General features: G+C 43.1%; 1 protein-coding gene across 1 annotated transcript in view; it reads left to right on the top strand.

The window, feature by feature from the left end:
- Positions 1-4181: 4181 nt before the first annotated feature.
- EIF2AK3 (eukaryotic translation initiation factor 2 alpha kinase 3) overlaps positions 4182-15906 on the top strand; it is a 41120-nt gene continuing 29395 nt past the window's right edge. Inside the window, exons 1-2 of the mRNA XM_021535741.3 lie at positions 4182-4441; positions 10972-11101. The gene's annotated coding sequence lies outside the window, so the exon portion shown is untranslated. The remainder of the gene's footprint in view (positions 4442-10971; positions 11102-15906) is intronic.

Genomic DNA, 15906 nt, shown 5'->3' on the forward strand with positions numbered 1-15906 from the left:
GAAAGGTAAAGCAACCAAAACAATCAAGGTCAGTTTTCCTTGACCTTTCCTGAGGAAGGCATAAGATCTTTGAGTTGGTATAAGGATGGCTGTGGGACCATCTTCCATTGCAGGCTTAACCCAGCCTAAAACAGCTGGAAAAGTGCATCCTAACCCGAGTGAAATCCTGGTGAAGGCACAGCCCCTCTGGGTGGCAGATGTGTTGATCCAATTAACTACTCCTCTCTCATTGATTGGGCATGAAACAGCTGAAATCCAAGACCCATGAAAGCAAAACTCCACCAACACAGTGGTGAAACCAAGTGGAAGATGGAGAATTTCCCAAACTCTCTGGTTGGCAGCAGCACTCCAAGCTTGTCACATCCCTGCAATTTACATTCCTGTGACCTGATTTTTTTATCCTGCAAACTCCAGTTCAGTAACATTTCCTCAGATTAACACCTGCCTCCCTGCTTGTCTCTGTTTTGATCTGTCAGGTGAAGAATTACTCGGTTTTATTCTGCTTGTGAGAAGGCATCAGCAGGGGTGCTAGTATGCTAATTACAACATAGGCAGCTTTTGGAAGGTCTGGATTCTCCTGGAAAAGGGAGGTGCTAGGAGCAGCCCTGGGCACAGGGCAGCCACGAGGTGGCACGCTGGGCTTTCACTGCTGCACCTCGCTCTTCCAGGAGCAAGTTATTCGGGAAAAGCTGGCCCATCTTCAGTGGAGTTATGTAAAACACCATTCCTGTTAACATCCATCCATCCATCCTGCAAGAACAGGCTTTGATTTCCACATAAGTGGCTAGTCAGATTCAAAGTTATTGTCATATGACTGAAATAGATCTCTTATGTCAGTCAGTCAAAACAGAATGGAGGATGTGAGTCATGCTTTGCAAAAAGCAGGAAGTTTGGTTTTGTTGGCACAAATTTTTAATACAGAAAGAAAATTATAGGGCTGTATTGCCATGTTTGTCATAAGGATTCGAGAATAACGTTGTCCATCCCTTGTAGATATGTTTCCAAAACAAGCTTTTGCATTCTGATTATTATTCATTTTTCCTCGGTGCCACGGAATCTAGGAGGAGTCTTGAAGGAAACGTGCACTGTGGTGAGAAGTGCCAGATCCTCCCCAAAACAAAAGGCTGCGATTGGAAGGCTGCTGATCTGGGGCGGGGGGTGGGAGGGGACGGGAGAAAATGAGGTCATGCCGATGGGTGCGAGAGGGACTCTTGCAGGGGGTGGTTGTTCTGCCTGAAGTGTAATAAACCCCACACAAAGGTAGAAGTGCAAGTCCAGTCGTGACATCTCCCGATATTCTGGACCTTTCTGGGGCCTGTGGTTATGTCTCTGAGCCCCTCAAATAACTGTGGGAAAGAGATATGTTGCTGCACAAAAGCATGGCAAGGAATCAGCTTAACTTCATTGCCTAGGAATATAATGGAGTTTAAAATTTTAAAATTTCAAATTTATCATTCAACGTGAGTGTTCAAAACATCACCATGCAAGAAAAAATGAATTTAAATGGAGACAGGTGCAGAGGAGGGCAAGTTAGAGCAGAGAGCCAAATGTGTAAGGGAAGAATAAAAGCCTTTGGCTTGGTTTGCCTAGAAAAACAAGGAATTTGATTACTCTTTATGAACATATGAACGGATAGACACTCAAGAGGAGTTATCTAAATAAAGAAAATAGTAGCACAAGACCATATGGGTACAGTAATAAAATGTCATTTAAGTTACTAAAAATTACATGTGCCATTTGGCATGTGGCACAAGGTAAATTCTTTTAGACTTTGTTATAATGAAGTAAAAAAACCCAAACAAAGATTCCTAGATTACAATTCAGTGGTTGGCTGGGGAGCAGTGTTTGTGACCTGGGTTTGCATACACTTGGTGCTCTAAAAGAGCTGTATTTCCAAATCATCAGAAAATAAGAGTGCAAGCAGGAAGAAAAAATTTAGGTATAAGTCTAAAAATGACAATTATGAGCACTTTTTAAAGAATTCATTGGGCAGTCAAAGAGCCACAACTTCAAGGGAGGAAAAACATTGACAAGTCTTGTTTTATTAATGGACTGGAGACTGTGAGTAAAATTAAAAAAGAAATAGCCAAAATCGAGAAAGCAGGAAATAAGAAAGTGTTGGTGTAAATGAGAAGCTGTGAGAAGCAGAGTAGTTATTTGAAGTGAAGCACATGAAAGGAAATGCATAGCTGGCAAGGCTAAATCCCTGAAAACCCTAGAAGTGAATGGTACAGGCCCATTACTAGATGGCCATGATTAAAATGTCAATAACGATGCAGAAGTGTTCATTGAACATTTATGATCTGTGTTTGTAAAGAAGCAGGAAGATACATACATGTGTGGGGGTCACTTGACAGTGATGTGATTCATTTCAGTGCATTAGTGACCAGTGGAGCTCTTGTCTTCCAGGGATAACTGCAGCCCAGGAGGTTGGAAACAGCTGAATGCAGAGACCCCTTGTGTGTTGGTGTTCCTCTTCAGTGAGCCTTGATTGACCAGGGCAATTCTAGGAGGCTAAAGAAGTGCCAGGTTGGTGCCTGCCTTCAGGAAAGGAGGCTGCATGAAATGGAGGAAATGTGGATTTAATAACATCAGATCTATGGATAATGTCCTGGATAAATACCAAAAAAGGGTCTTATGTCACTCATTAAAGAATTAGTAATGCAAGTCAGAGGTCTAATAGAAATCTCATTTCATGCTTCTAAAAGACAACAAATAATTCAATTTCCTTCTAAAGGAAGGAAAGCTGTAATAAACTTTTAAAGGCATTTTTACTTAGAACTGCACAATATTTTAATTAAACGGGGTAATAAAGCATCAGTGAAGAATACATTAAACACTGGTCACAGAGATTATTTTTTATAAGTGGTTATAAATCACTGTTGAATAAGGCTGCTTCTAATAGGACCCTCCAGGATCATATGTGCTACACACATATGTAATCAATATTTTCATTAGTCATTTGGAAATAAATACAAAATCAGCCCTAAACCAGTTTGCAGATGACATCCTCATCAGTCAGGTGGTACCATCAGGATAACAAAGGACTGTCCTTCAAAATATGGTAAACTGGGTCTGGAAAAAACTGGGGGGGAGCTAACTCTGAAGGCAGCAATTATGGATCATATATATCATTTATATCAAGTATACCATAATCAGAGACTCACAGGATGAGTCAGGCTGGAAGGGACCTCCAAGATCATCTCGTTCCACCCCCTGCCATGGGCAGGGACACCTTCCACTAGAGCAGGTTCCTGTGAGCCCCGTCCTGGAATACTTCCAGGGACAGGGCATTCACAGTTTCCCAGGACAGATCTGTGAAGACATGGAGGGAACAGAAAGGAGCTAAAGGGGCTTTCTGGGGTTGCAGCGACACCGGGCCCAATCTGCCGCTCATGGGGCTGTATGTGCTGGGGTGGGGGGGCACCTGGGGTCAGCACAGGGCCGATTTCGCTATCAGGGGTTGGGTTATCTGCACCGCCCAAAACAGCCGGGGGGGCACCACCGAGGGACAGAATCCATTCGGCTGGGCAAGACCTCTGTGCTGCCCGAGCCCCACATGTGTCCGGACACCGGGACACCCAGCGCCCTGCCCGCCGTGCCCTCAGCTCGCTCCCTCACGGCCCGCTTCCCGCCCGACGCCTCCATTCCGCTCCGGCCCGGGGGGAGGCGCGTCCTCCCCCCACCCGCCGGGTGGTGCGCGCCGCTGGCCCCGCCCTGCCGGCGCCGAGGAACAGCCACGTCTCCAGCCCGGCCGAGGAAGGGGCGGGGCCGCGCCGCCCGCGCGCCAGCCGGCAGCCAATCGGCGAGCGGGCCGGTGAATCATGCGCTCGGCGATTGGCCGGCGCGGCGGTAGAGGAGGGGGAGAGAGCGGCGTGGCTCCGATTGGCCCGGCGGGCTCTGTTGACAAACACCCAGCTCCTGCCCGCCCCCCGTTGCCGGGCGCGCCAATCGCAAGGGAGCGGAGGGCTGAGCGGCGTGGCGGCCGGCCAATGGCGTGCGCGTCCGCCTGGCAGGGGCGGGTGCGCGCGGGGTGCCGGTACGTGGCGGGCGGGCGTGGCGCGGCGGGCAGGGCTGCGCGCGCGGCGGGCGCCCATTCTGTGGCGGCGACGGCGGCGGCAGCGAGAGCGGCGTTCATGTCCTAACGAGTGGCGGCGGCGGGCGAGCCGGGCCCCTCCATGCGGGGGCCGCGGGGCCGCAGCGCTCTGGCCGCCTTCGCGTTGTTGGTGCTGCTCGGGGTAGCGGCGGGCGGCCCGGAGCCGCCGCCGAGCGATGCCGCGGCTGTGGAGGCCGCGTTCGGGCTGGGGGCGGCCGCCGCTCCCGCCGCTCTGCCCGCTGGTTCCGCGGACGTGACGGTGGAGGATGATGAGGGCGGTGTGGCCCCTGCAGCGCCCGGAGAGCCGGACGCTGAGGGCAGCGGAGAGGCCCGGCCCGGCAGCAGGTGAGCGGGGGAGGGCGATGGCGGGGCTGAAGGGGAGAGTGCGGGGTCGGTGTCTGCCGTGAGGGTCGTGCCTGGGGAGAGTGTCGGGGACCGGGGTTCCTGAGGGGGGTCAGTGGCTGGGTGGGGGTCGGTGCGGCGCGGCTGAGGTGGGGTCAGTGCGTGAGGGGGGCTGTAGAGTGTCGGGAATCAGTGCCTGGCTCTGATTAGGGGGTGTCAGGGATTGGGATGCAGTCAGTGTCTGGGACCGGGCTGGGGCTCGGTGGGCTCAGCGGGAGGTGCTGGGGAGGGGGCTCGGCTCGGTGTGGGGATGCTGGGCGGGGGTCCGCGCCTCGGGGGAAGGGAGCAGTGTCCGGGGTGCTGCGGGGACACGACTGTGTCTAGGCTGGGAATCAGCAGCTGGGGGTGTTGGGGAGGGGGCAGTGCGTGGGAAAAGGGCTGCAGCATCCCGGGGTTGTGTGTGCGGAAGGGACCGTGCAGGAGTGGCCTTGGACGGGGATAGCGCTGGGATGGGTCGGGAGTGTTGGAGCGGGAAGGGGGGAGGAGGGAGCGCTGCGCTGTAGCGTTATCGTAGGTGGACTAGTGCTTGGGAAAGCGGCGAAATAAGGGTGTCGCAGGCTGGTGCGTGTGGCAGGACTGTGGGACACGCAGAGAAGTGTCCCAGGGCCGGAGGAGAGGTGGGAGAGGTGAGCCCCGTGATGGGGTTGGAGTAGCGCTACAGGGACGGACAGGCTGGGCCGAGCGGCAGGCAGTGACAGTGAAGAAAAGGAACTTCGGGACCTCGCCAGCGCTGAGGTGCTTGTTCTTCACGCCGCTTTAGAAGGAGAAAGGGTGTCTTAGTTCTTAGACAAGCTGCCGGATGTCGCGCTATGTGACATCTGTCCCGTCTGCTTACCCTGGTAATCCCACGTCTCGATCCCTTCCTTGCCTTGGTCGCAGGTGCCAGTTCTGTGCCTGCGGGAAGGAGACCCTAAAGCATCTGGAGTCTAAACTCTTCCCAGCACCCGCAGCTCACAGTTGTTCAGAGCACGCTGTCCTTTTCTGTCATCGTTTTGTTTTAAAGAGAATGCTGTTTCCCCCGAGTACCTAATTGTCTGTTCAGCGCAGACACTGGGGTGTGCCTGATGGGAAGCCAAACATGCTAGGCAAATTGATGAACAAGTTTCAGAATATATGAAGGGGTATAAAATTCTTAATAACTGCGTGTGGCAAGAAGCTCCAGCAAAAGACTTAGATGAATGACTCAAGTGCAGAAATGTTACTGAGCTGATTCCAGTCTGTTTCAGAATTGGCTGATAACGAAGAGATGATAAGCCACAGACAGAGTTCAAAGCAAGAACAGCATGACTAAATGCCTGCTGTATTTGAAAACATGAAATTGAATAGCTGAAATCTTGTTCTTAGTATGCCCAAGCATTCACTTAAAACAAGAAACCAGCTGATAACTTGGCACCCTGTTTTCTTAGGGGACAGTCTCGCCAGTTAGCAGCAAGATCATTCTTTTGTGTTTGAGGTATCAAAATACCACCTGGTTTATTGAAGTTCTACTGTGTTCAGTTATTGATAAGACCCTTGTTTATTTAGCCTAGGAAATTTTTAAAAATATATTTTCTGTTCGCATTCTACAGCTAAGTGGAATGCACTAAAGATGTTCAATGTAGTAAATTAAGCCTGAGATTAAATGTAGCTGCTCTGTAATTGTTTAGTATGTAGGAACAGATTTGCTGTCATCAAATAAAAATAGAATGGCTGCCTGACCATAGTGTTTGCATGCATTTATTTTTTTCATCTGTTTTTCTGCGATTTCCACTCAGCTAATTGTTCTTCAGCAATACACAGGCAATATAGAGATCAATATAATCTGGAAAAAAAAAATCAAAACCAAAACTCCAACTACCTTTGCTGTAAGCAAATTAATATTATCATCTTGGTTTGAAGATTTCTTTTGTTTTTCTAAAAGAAAATAGGAGTATTGGTGATCTACTGTGCTCTTTACATACAGATACACAGGGTTTGCTGTTGGAATGCTGCTTAGAGTTCAAATTTAACAAACAGCCATATTTGCAATGTCCCAGAGTACTTCTAAGGGTTGAGGGTTTGATGATTCTTTTAAACTGAAAGACGAACAGTGGTAAATGTACCAAGATGACAGTAAGTTCTGCTTTGTTTTTCTAACAAAAACAACTTACTTGAATAAATGCAAAGTTTGGTGCAGTGAAAGGGTGTAGGTAAACTAAAGAAGTGTTCCTCCTCTGTCCCGTTTACTGCTCTCCTTGCTACCTTAGCCCTTTTGTTTGTGGGTAAATCATACCTTCACTTCTTTAAGGTACAGCAGTGGTGTCCTCAGGCCTCTTGATCTCCAAAAGTGGGCTGTGTTCATTGTGGGGTACTAACAAAAGTTTCAAGGCCCAGGACTGGCCTTTTGTCAACTTACGTGGAAGTTTGCAGTAGATATTTTGCAAAACTTAAAGGGGAATTATCACTGCCCTGGAATAACAAGTTCCCATCTGTGAGCAAAAGCGGATAGGAACTGATAAGAACTGGTAAGAAAACATTTTCATTTAGCCATAGAGGCTGTCTGCAGATGGTTGGGGTCAGGGAAATGTGTCCAGATGTGCTTTCATAGTGACAAAGTGCAAATATAATCTCACTGCACAACATTAGTTTGTCCTCTGCCAGCTGCTCTGATTACTGCTATCTCTGTATGCTCCACGAACTGGCCTCTTGCTTTAGTCCTGCTGTTGGCCATCTGTAAGGGCCCAGAAGGGATTTTCTTCTCCTCCATCACAATATATTCTGGACCAGCAGCTCAAGGCAAGGAGAAGTGCAGGTCTTAATTTTACTGATGTTTATTTTTCAGGTGAGGGATCCTGGGATTTATGTGACTGCTTAATTTTGAGTAATTTCATTTTGTATTTTTTTTTTTTTTTTGTTCTAATCCAGGCTTGTGGAGACTATTGAAATATAATTTTGTGGTATTGGTCATAGTTGGTTTTTTGATTTATTTTGTATCCCTGTGATGTGATTCACTCCCTGGTATAGTCTGCAATTTACTGTCGGCGAGGATTGACACAGTCTTGATGCTGTTTGTCGCTATCCTCCTCACTTCCTGGGGTTACAGTTATGACTTTGGACCTTAAGCTAGGTAATATTTTGTGTTTACCCTTCTCAGGAGGGAACCTGGTTTGGTAGTGTTCTCAGAAAACCTGTGTGTTCCTGGAAGCTGGTATCTTTGATCAAGACAGTCTTTCAGCTTTACCCCAGTCAGGAAGTGATGTTAAAGCCAGCGAAAAGGTGGTGTTTTTCAGAGATTAAAATTTTGAGTTTATCAGGCCTAACCAAAATAGAAACTGAGTCAGGAATTCCTTTTGCTTTTCAGTTTGTCAATCAGTTGGTCCAAACACACCTCAAAAATATTGGTTTTTCAGTTTAATGGAATTACAGGAATTGCAGCCCTGACATCTTGAGCCAGCAAAGGCTGGCAAACACGTGGCTGAAAGGACTCTGTTCTGGAACTGTGGCTGTATTCATCTCATGTTGCTGAGAAATTGATGTAAGAATTGCCATAATATGCTGCAGTAAGCCCACAGCAGCACTGTGGAGTGACAGAAAGCAAGGCACCTGCTTGTTTGTTTTTTTTTAAGATCTGAAATATTTTCTTGAAGTAGATGGCTTTTATCATGTGTTAATTTAGTGCTTGACTAGATTACCTGAGCAACCTTGTCACCACTTCATGCTCCCAGTACACCAAGCTGCAAGCACTGGAATCTCACAGAGACAGGGAAGGGAAAATCTGACAATGAGCAAGTGTTACACTAGTGAGAGTCTTGGGCACAAATTTTAGATCTTACATCAATTAGAGTTCAAGTGATGGGGTTTTAACTTACTGGAGTCCATCAGAAAAGAGGAGAACAGGTATTAAGATTTTAACTCACAGACAAATAGAGTAAGGAATGAAGGATTTTATCAGAAGAGTAAGGAGTTTTAGCTCTTTTTCCCTGGTATGTGGTATCGCTGAAGAACAAGACGAAGTTGGAACCAGAAATGTGGCTATTAAGTTGAAAATGAATCAGTTATTTAAAAAGTAGAGAGAAATGGATGTTTTTCTTACGGCTAGTTCCAGTTCTAAAGGTAGCCACACCTAAGATTTAGATACAGCTGGGCTGGTCCTGTTCCTCTGGAAGTGTGTGCTCAGTTGGGGAAACAAAGTCCATTCTACAGCTGGGGATAAACACTTGAGTGTCACTGTGCCCTAGAAAAGCAAGGATTTTTACAGTGTGCAGAAGTGGTTGGTTAATTCAGTTCCTTCAAGTGTGTGCTGCTGGCACAAAGGTTCCCCACACTCCCCTCCTCTTTCCTAATCAGCTAAACTTAAAACTGAAGTGTGGTTACAGCACCATTTGGGTGGCTGGAGGTCAAGGTGCAGGTACAGATTCCAAAACCGCCACCTTGAGTGGTGGTGGAGAGCCTTAAATAGGGAAGGTTGAGGTTTGCATCTGGTGGGGAATGATAATACAGAGATGTAAGATACAAAGGCATGAAACATTTGTTACTTGAGGGAGAAGTCAGAGAGGAAGAATGAGATAAAGGAAAACAAAGGGAGTACACGGGAAGAAAACATTTCACAGTACAATTTTAGGATTTGTCTTCTCTGTAGTGTGTCTGCCAAAATTCCCTTAATTCTAGCTGCATTTCTACCTCTTTTTATAACCTAGTTGTCAGGAGGATCAACATAAAATTTAAGTAGACACACTTGGAATAATATTTTCTTATGCATGGTAGAGGGTTTGAGATAAATTGCCTTACCATAAAGCAAACAGATTGTGTTAAATATGTGTTCAAGGCCTTTAGTGTGTGAGCACTTGTTTACAGTACTTGAAAATAGTCAATCTTCTGCAATCTGGTTTATTATTAACCCAGTCTATATTTCTGTGCAGTTGGAAAAAGTGTTTGTAATCAGCTTATAAAAACTTATGTCTTCTACTGTGCAAATATTTGCACAATTGGTATTTTTCTAACAGTTTCTTGAACTTAGCTTTTGGAGGAATGTGATGCTTGGCCACCTTCAGAAGTAGGAGCTGCTGTGGCATTTTTGGAACAGGTTAAAGATCTCTTTATTTTTCTCTTTATTAGTAGTAGTGCTATAAGCATTATAAAGTCCTATAAATTGTGTGGGTTACTTTAACAAGTAAAACATGGCTGTTTTACATTACCTTTGTTAAAGGTGATGTAATGAGCCACTCTCCCCAAACATGTTTTTAGCTCATGATTTCAGCTTTTTCCTCCTTAAAGCAAACTAATAACCCCCGTCATTTCTTCCCTAAATTCCGTGTTACTACACCATTAACTTTGGACAAGTGAATATATTTGGCCAGAGTTCTACACAATAATTTATTGTCCCTTATTGTTTAAAATCAAGATTAATATACATGTCTGTGTGTGCACTACCAGCGCCCTGCCCTTTCACCCTCACCTGAAACTGGTTAATCTCCCCATCACTTTATTTGCACAGTTTATTATTCTCATTGAAGTCAGTGACTATAAAGGTCCTTCTGGGTCACTGGATCCAGCCCCCCTCAGTGCAAGCAGCCTTTAAAGTGATCAAGTTCTACTCCCTCTGCCTTTGAAGATTGTGAGCCGCTGCAAGCTAAACTGACAACACAATCTCAGCTTTTTCAGGTCAGAGAGAAACAATCCTCAAGGAATAAAAAAAGGCCCTTCAGAGAAATGCCTTGTCAGTGCTTTGTCTCTGATGTGTTGTTTATTTTGTTTGTTTATTTTAACACTGGAGCTCTAGCCCAACCAGAAATGCTTATTCTAATTATACGGCTCTGTAAGAAACAAGATTTACTAAAATTGAGGAGCTTCAAGCACTGTAGAAATCAGCAGCCAGCCTGCCATGGCCCTGTACCCCAAACATCAGGCTGCTTAAAGCTTAAGCTGCAAACCCAATTTCGTTGCTTTGTGGTCTGCAGGTGTTGGAGGTTTTGTAGTGCCCTGTATGTGCCTTTGGAGGGACTTGTTTTATTCAGAGACTTAAAAAATGTCCCAGAAATTTGATGTTTAATCCAAAATTATTGAAAACTTAGTTGCAATTTAATATTTCTTACATCTTTGTTGGTTGGGTTAATAGTTTCAGGTTTAGGTTGTTTTGAAGGGATGCATTAAAGCTCAGTTTGGAAGGGACTGGAAGAAGTGGGCTCCATACTGTTTATATAAATATCTCCAAAAAGATGATCTCATTCAGTATTGTAGTGGTAACATCTGCATGCAAGAGCAAAAAGTCAACTGCCTTCCCCTGAATCTGAACTCTGAAAGTGTTTTACAACATGGAAATTAGTGTATGACATCCAGAGAGAGACTTCAGCTCTTCTACTCTGTTGTTGGTCTGGGTGGAGCTACCCAGTTGAATTGCTTTTCTGCAGAATATAGAGACTTAATGGTTTGAATTGGATTTTACTGAGTATAAAAGGCAGCTAATAGGGGAAGTCCATCTTGCTGTAGTTTTGAATGTGAATGTTTTAATCTTGCAGATCTCTAGTAATTATCAGCACTTTGGATGGACGAATTGCTGCACTGGATCCAGAAAACAGTGGGAGAAAACAGTGGGATCTGGATGTGGGATCAGGTTCTCTTGTGTCATCCAGCCTCAGTAAACCAGAGGTAAGGCTTAATTTCTTTCCTGACTAAATCTTTAAAAATGGAGTTGTCTGTAATAAAAGGAATGAAGTTTCCTCCTTGTTTGGTAGATGTTAAATAATGGAGCAAACACTTCAAAAACTTTGTCAGTACTATTCTCAAACTTTTTTTTTTTTTGAGTGCTTACATCATGTTGCCATTTCAAACTGAGTGTGTCAGCATTTCAGCCTTGGGATTGATGTATTTGATAACTACCAAACTAGATGATGTAACTGAGTTGGGGAATTGTGTGTAATTGCTATTGAAAACAAGTTAGTTGTAATTTCAAACAAATGAAAGGATCATCTGCCTCGTATTACTAGACTGTGTCTTGGCAAGTACTGGCTTTTTTTTTCCCTCAAGAAAAGCAAAAGTCCTTGTGACTTAATAAATGAACAAAGGATTGTTTGGGGTGTTTTATACTAGATAAGCAGGCTGCCTGTGAAATAGAATGTGTTAGCAATTAAACAGAGTGCTGAAGGTCACCCTGAAGTACTGAGTGGTAGAGGGTTGCATCACTTCTTGCTGATGAACTGTAAGACGAAAATCTAGAGTTCAGTTTCTGGTTTGGTGCTATTGGCCACCATCAGTTTCAATAAACTAGGTTAAAAATTAGAACAAAGTTGTGTTGTTTTTTTTTTTTCCTTTTTTCCATTTTCCTGCACTGAGGAGATCTTGGATTCATTCTCTCCTAGAATTAGGAGGAATAAAAACACTGACAAAGAGGTAATTTGGGATGATAACACACCGCAGAAGTACACAGTCCTTCCCTGTGAGCGCTGGTTGGTTTTGATGACCAGTCCTGTATCATGCTTTTGCACAATGAGCATCAGAGAATGAAAGTGGAGTTCAGGATCATTCAGACTGCATGACTTTCTTGCTTATGCTTCTTCATTGCTATCTGTGGCCATGACCTCTGTTTTGGTGTAAAGAAGTCAAAGGAAAGATGTGATCTCTTGCTGTGGTATTGTAAGAGCTGCTAATGAGTAGCTCAGGTTGCAGAAGTAATGTGAATGCTTAATCACATTCTTTTGTTTCTGAGAGAGAATTTTATTTTTGTGAGATTTGTTCAGGTGAATTTTTGTGGTTTAGAAAAAACACTGTAGGAAAGAAGAACTCACCCTCCAAAAATATGTTTAAGAGCAGAATTGAAAAGAATACAGAAGAGAGAACTGTAAAGAACTTTGTGAGATGGAAGGTGTCAGTGATTGTGTGATCCTTCACAAATGTTCTCAGCAGTAGATACATAAAATACAGGTCTCTTACCTGTTTCTGCAAATAGTTTCTGATGACCACATGAAAATGGAACCAGTGGTTATGAAAAGCACACATTTGAAATCTGTGCGAATATAAACTTTGTTTTTTCACTACAAGTCACAAGATCAGGTTTTTAAAGATTTTGGGAGTGCAAGCATTTCCAACGATAGAAGTGTTTTTGCAAATACAGATTTTGTCACTCAACTGTCTGTCCAGGATTTTGATATCTTTCCAATATGGTATGACTGTAGAAATGAAAGGTTGGGGTTTAGACAACAAAAAGTATAGTTTGTCCATGTGGTGTTTAATTCCCTTCTGTGATTGTAAGTCAGTAGGTTGTGGCAGTCATAAAAATACATTTTTAAAGAGCTTTTGTTATGGATAGAGGATGTTGGACTTTCAGATGGGCTTTCACATAGTTCCATTTCTACAGCTGTGGCCAAAAACACTGAGGGATTTTGGCAGTTAAGATGTACAGCCTATAAGATAACTAATTTTGGAAGGAAAAGGTCATTTTGGCCTTTTAGAAGCTGTTAAGTGTTATGAATATGGGCCTTTTTAGACTTCTTACTGTCATATAAACAAATGCTGTTAAGACAGAATTTAACAAGAAACTTGATGAAAAGTGATGAATACTCTGAATAAACTGCATTTAAATGTTTAATCTGCTGTCAGTAATCAGCTGAAAGACTTCATGTAGTGAATCTAGATACTTACTTAAGTGAGTAATTCACCTCATTAAAATTGCTGAGAAAATTGTGATTTGGGTCAAAATACTGATGTGTACATGTGGCCTGTTGAGTTTTATTCTCTCGAACTGAGTCTTGAGGCTTTTCTTTTCCAGCAGTTTTGAAGTAACAAAGGTTTCTGTGCTAGCAGCCACAGTATTCATCATAAAGCAGTAACATTATGTAAGCTGTTAAATTACATCTTCTTGCAAGAAATGGCATATCAGAAACTCTGTGTTACACTTGCAGTGACAAAAATTTGTGTTCTTTCAGAGCAAGGAAAGTATGTGCTGCTGAGTGTTAATTGTTTTGATAAGGGTTTTTTAACTATCTCAAGTGTAGTGTAACTATAATGAACTGAAGTTCCAAGTCCTGGTACAAAAGCATGCACCAGAATTTAATTTCCAAGTGCCTTTTAAGAATAGACCTTAGATTTTCAAACTCTCAGTGTTTAACAGAACTGTAGTTAACTTCTTTTACCTAAGTGTAAAATGTCAACCTGGCTGTCTGGAGCTCGTCTGTTAATTAGGAAAGTGAGGCAGTGAAATTTCAAATGTTCCAGCAGCTCTGTCAAACGCTTCAGATCTTGAAACTACTGCTTAAGACACTGACAAGTGAGATGTTCATCATTTGTCATGTGAACAGATCAATTAGAGAGGAAGGGCTGCTGAAGTATTGATTGTGTGTCTGGGTAACTAAAAATGCTAAAATTCTTTCCTTGGCTCTAAGCTCCAGCATAAACAATTCATGGTCAGGATGCCAGTGTTGAAAAGTTGACTCTGTAGTTCAGGCTTGTGTGTGAGAATTTAAAAACTCTGGTTTTCTATCCATTGTTTTAAAATGGAAAACCTTTCTCTATAAAATCCTGGTTACAACTCCAAGTTTTCCTGTTACCTGCACATAAAGATTGCCTGATGAAATTCACAGTAAAGTCACTGAATCACAACTTTTCTAAAAGGGAGCTTAATTTTAATAAAAACACTTCACTCTTTAAAATTTGGGTTTGTAATTAATACACTGTCCATACTTAGAGAAGAATACTTTTGGGAGTAGCAGTGTGTTGAAATAATGATGCTTAATTATAGTGAAAGAAAGGACTGCTTCAGAAGCAGAGGGAAAGGTTCATAGCACATAGTTTGCTGATGAGGATGATTAATTCTTTTACCTCCAAGCTTTATACTAAATTACTTAATGGGCACCAATCAGAGTTGTTTCAGTGCTCTGGGCAGAAGCTACACTGGGATGGACTAGATAAAAGTACCTGGTAGGCTGTTACAGACTAATCCCTAAGTAAGCATCTTATTTCCTTATGTGAGACATGGAAGATCATGGGACAAAATCAGTTTCAGCTCACAAGGCTGACATTTATAGCAGAGTAAACATAACACTGTATCCTGGAAAAATCAATAATTTGATTATGCCATGTCACCAAATCTGTCAACATCCTTATTCCAATAAAGACTCTCATGACCTTTGTATTGCATTATGTGTATATATGTATATATAAACATAAATATATATTTTCATTGTAATAGCCACATAAAACCAACGTTTCTATAAACCTACACATCTGTGTCATCTTTTTTGCATATAGAAGTGGCATATTTTTATGGAATAGCCTAGCATTACAGTTTTTTTTTCCAGAGAAATCTGAAGAGGTGAGGAAGTTTTATACTGAAGTCATCTGAAAACTCCCTGCATGGTTGATGAAGTGAACGCATAGAGATTTTGAGCAGATTGTTCCTTTTTTGCTTAGAGCAGTGAGTTAGAAAAGAATTTTGAAATCTCAAAAAACTCTGCTAATGACTGAATTTAATGTACAGTACAAGTGTATCTTCTTTCTTTTTCCCACTCTTTATCTGCATCATTAACCCTTCTAGATCTTCAGTGCTTTGGTTTCCCAAAAGAATATAGAATTCTGCTGTGAAGTGTCCAGACACCTGGGACTCACTTTGAGGTACTGGCTTGCCTGTACATTGTAGCACTTAGGATAAGACAACCTCTGTGCCCAGACAAGCCAGAGAAGAGCCCAAATCTGTCTTGGGTTCCTTTGGGAACACAGGAGAAAACTCAGCAATTCCCATCCTTTGACCTCTTACACTCTGGAATAGAAAAAAATACAAAATCCACATAGAAATGCGTCAGGGCAAGGCAGGAGGTCAAAATGCCCTTTGAGGGGCCTGAATTGTGATTTCTGTTTTGTGCCCTCCCAGAGGTTCAGGGAGGGTAAATAATTTAACAGTGTCTTTGAAAGAATTAGGAAAGTTTCACCAACCACTTACAGCAGTATTTTTTTAGTTTGAATAAAACTTATGAGTTTGCTTGGTTCATGTCTTTCTATTATAGTTATTTTTCAGTTGAGTCACTGTCTGTAAATACCATCCAAGGAAAAGCTGATAGTGTTTGTCTTGGATATGGGTGGGGAACACTTAAGACTGTCAGACACTTGAGTGTTTTCACTGAAGAGGTTATTATAGCAGCTGTTAAATGCAGTGATGAATATTAGGAATTTATATTAATCCTATATAAAACTGTTCTGACTCTGCTAACATTCACTGGCCAAACAAAAAGGAGATACTTTTCAAACTACACAGACATTCTGAGAAAATGTCTTTGTTCTGAATTCTGCTTAAAAAAGAATGCCTCTGTCTAGTTCACTGTTAGTAATTTTAACTCTTAATCTTGGGTGCATCTTAAAACATCTGGAATGGGACACGCCAGCAACAGAAATAATCTTTCCTGCTTAGCATTTGGAAGAGTCTGTGCACCATCCAGGCAGCTCGCAGGAGTCAGAATTTCATATAC

Source organism: Lonchura striata, chromosome 4, assembly GCF_046129695.1.
Source record: "Lonchura striata isolate bLonStr1 chromosome 4, bLonStr1.mat, whole genome shotgun sequence".
NCBI classification, from domain to species: Eukaryota; Metazoa; Chordata; class Aves; order Passeriformes; family Estrildidae; genus Lonchura; species Lonchura striata.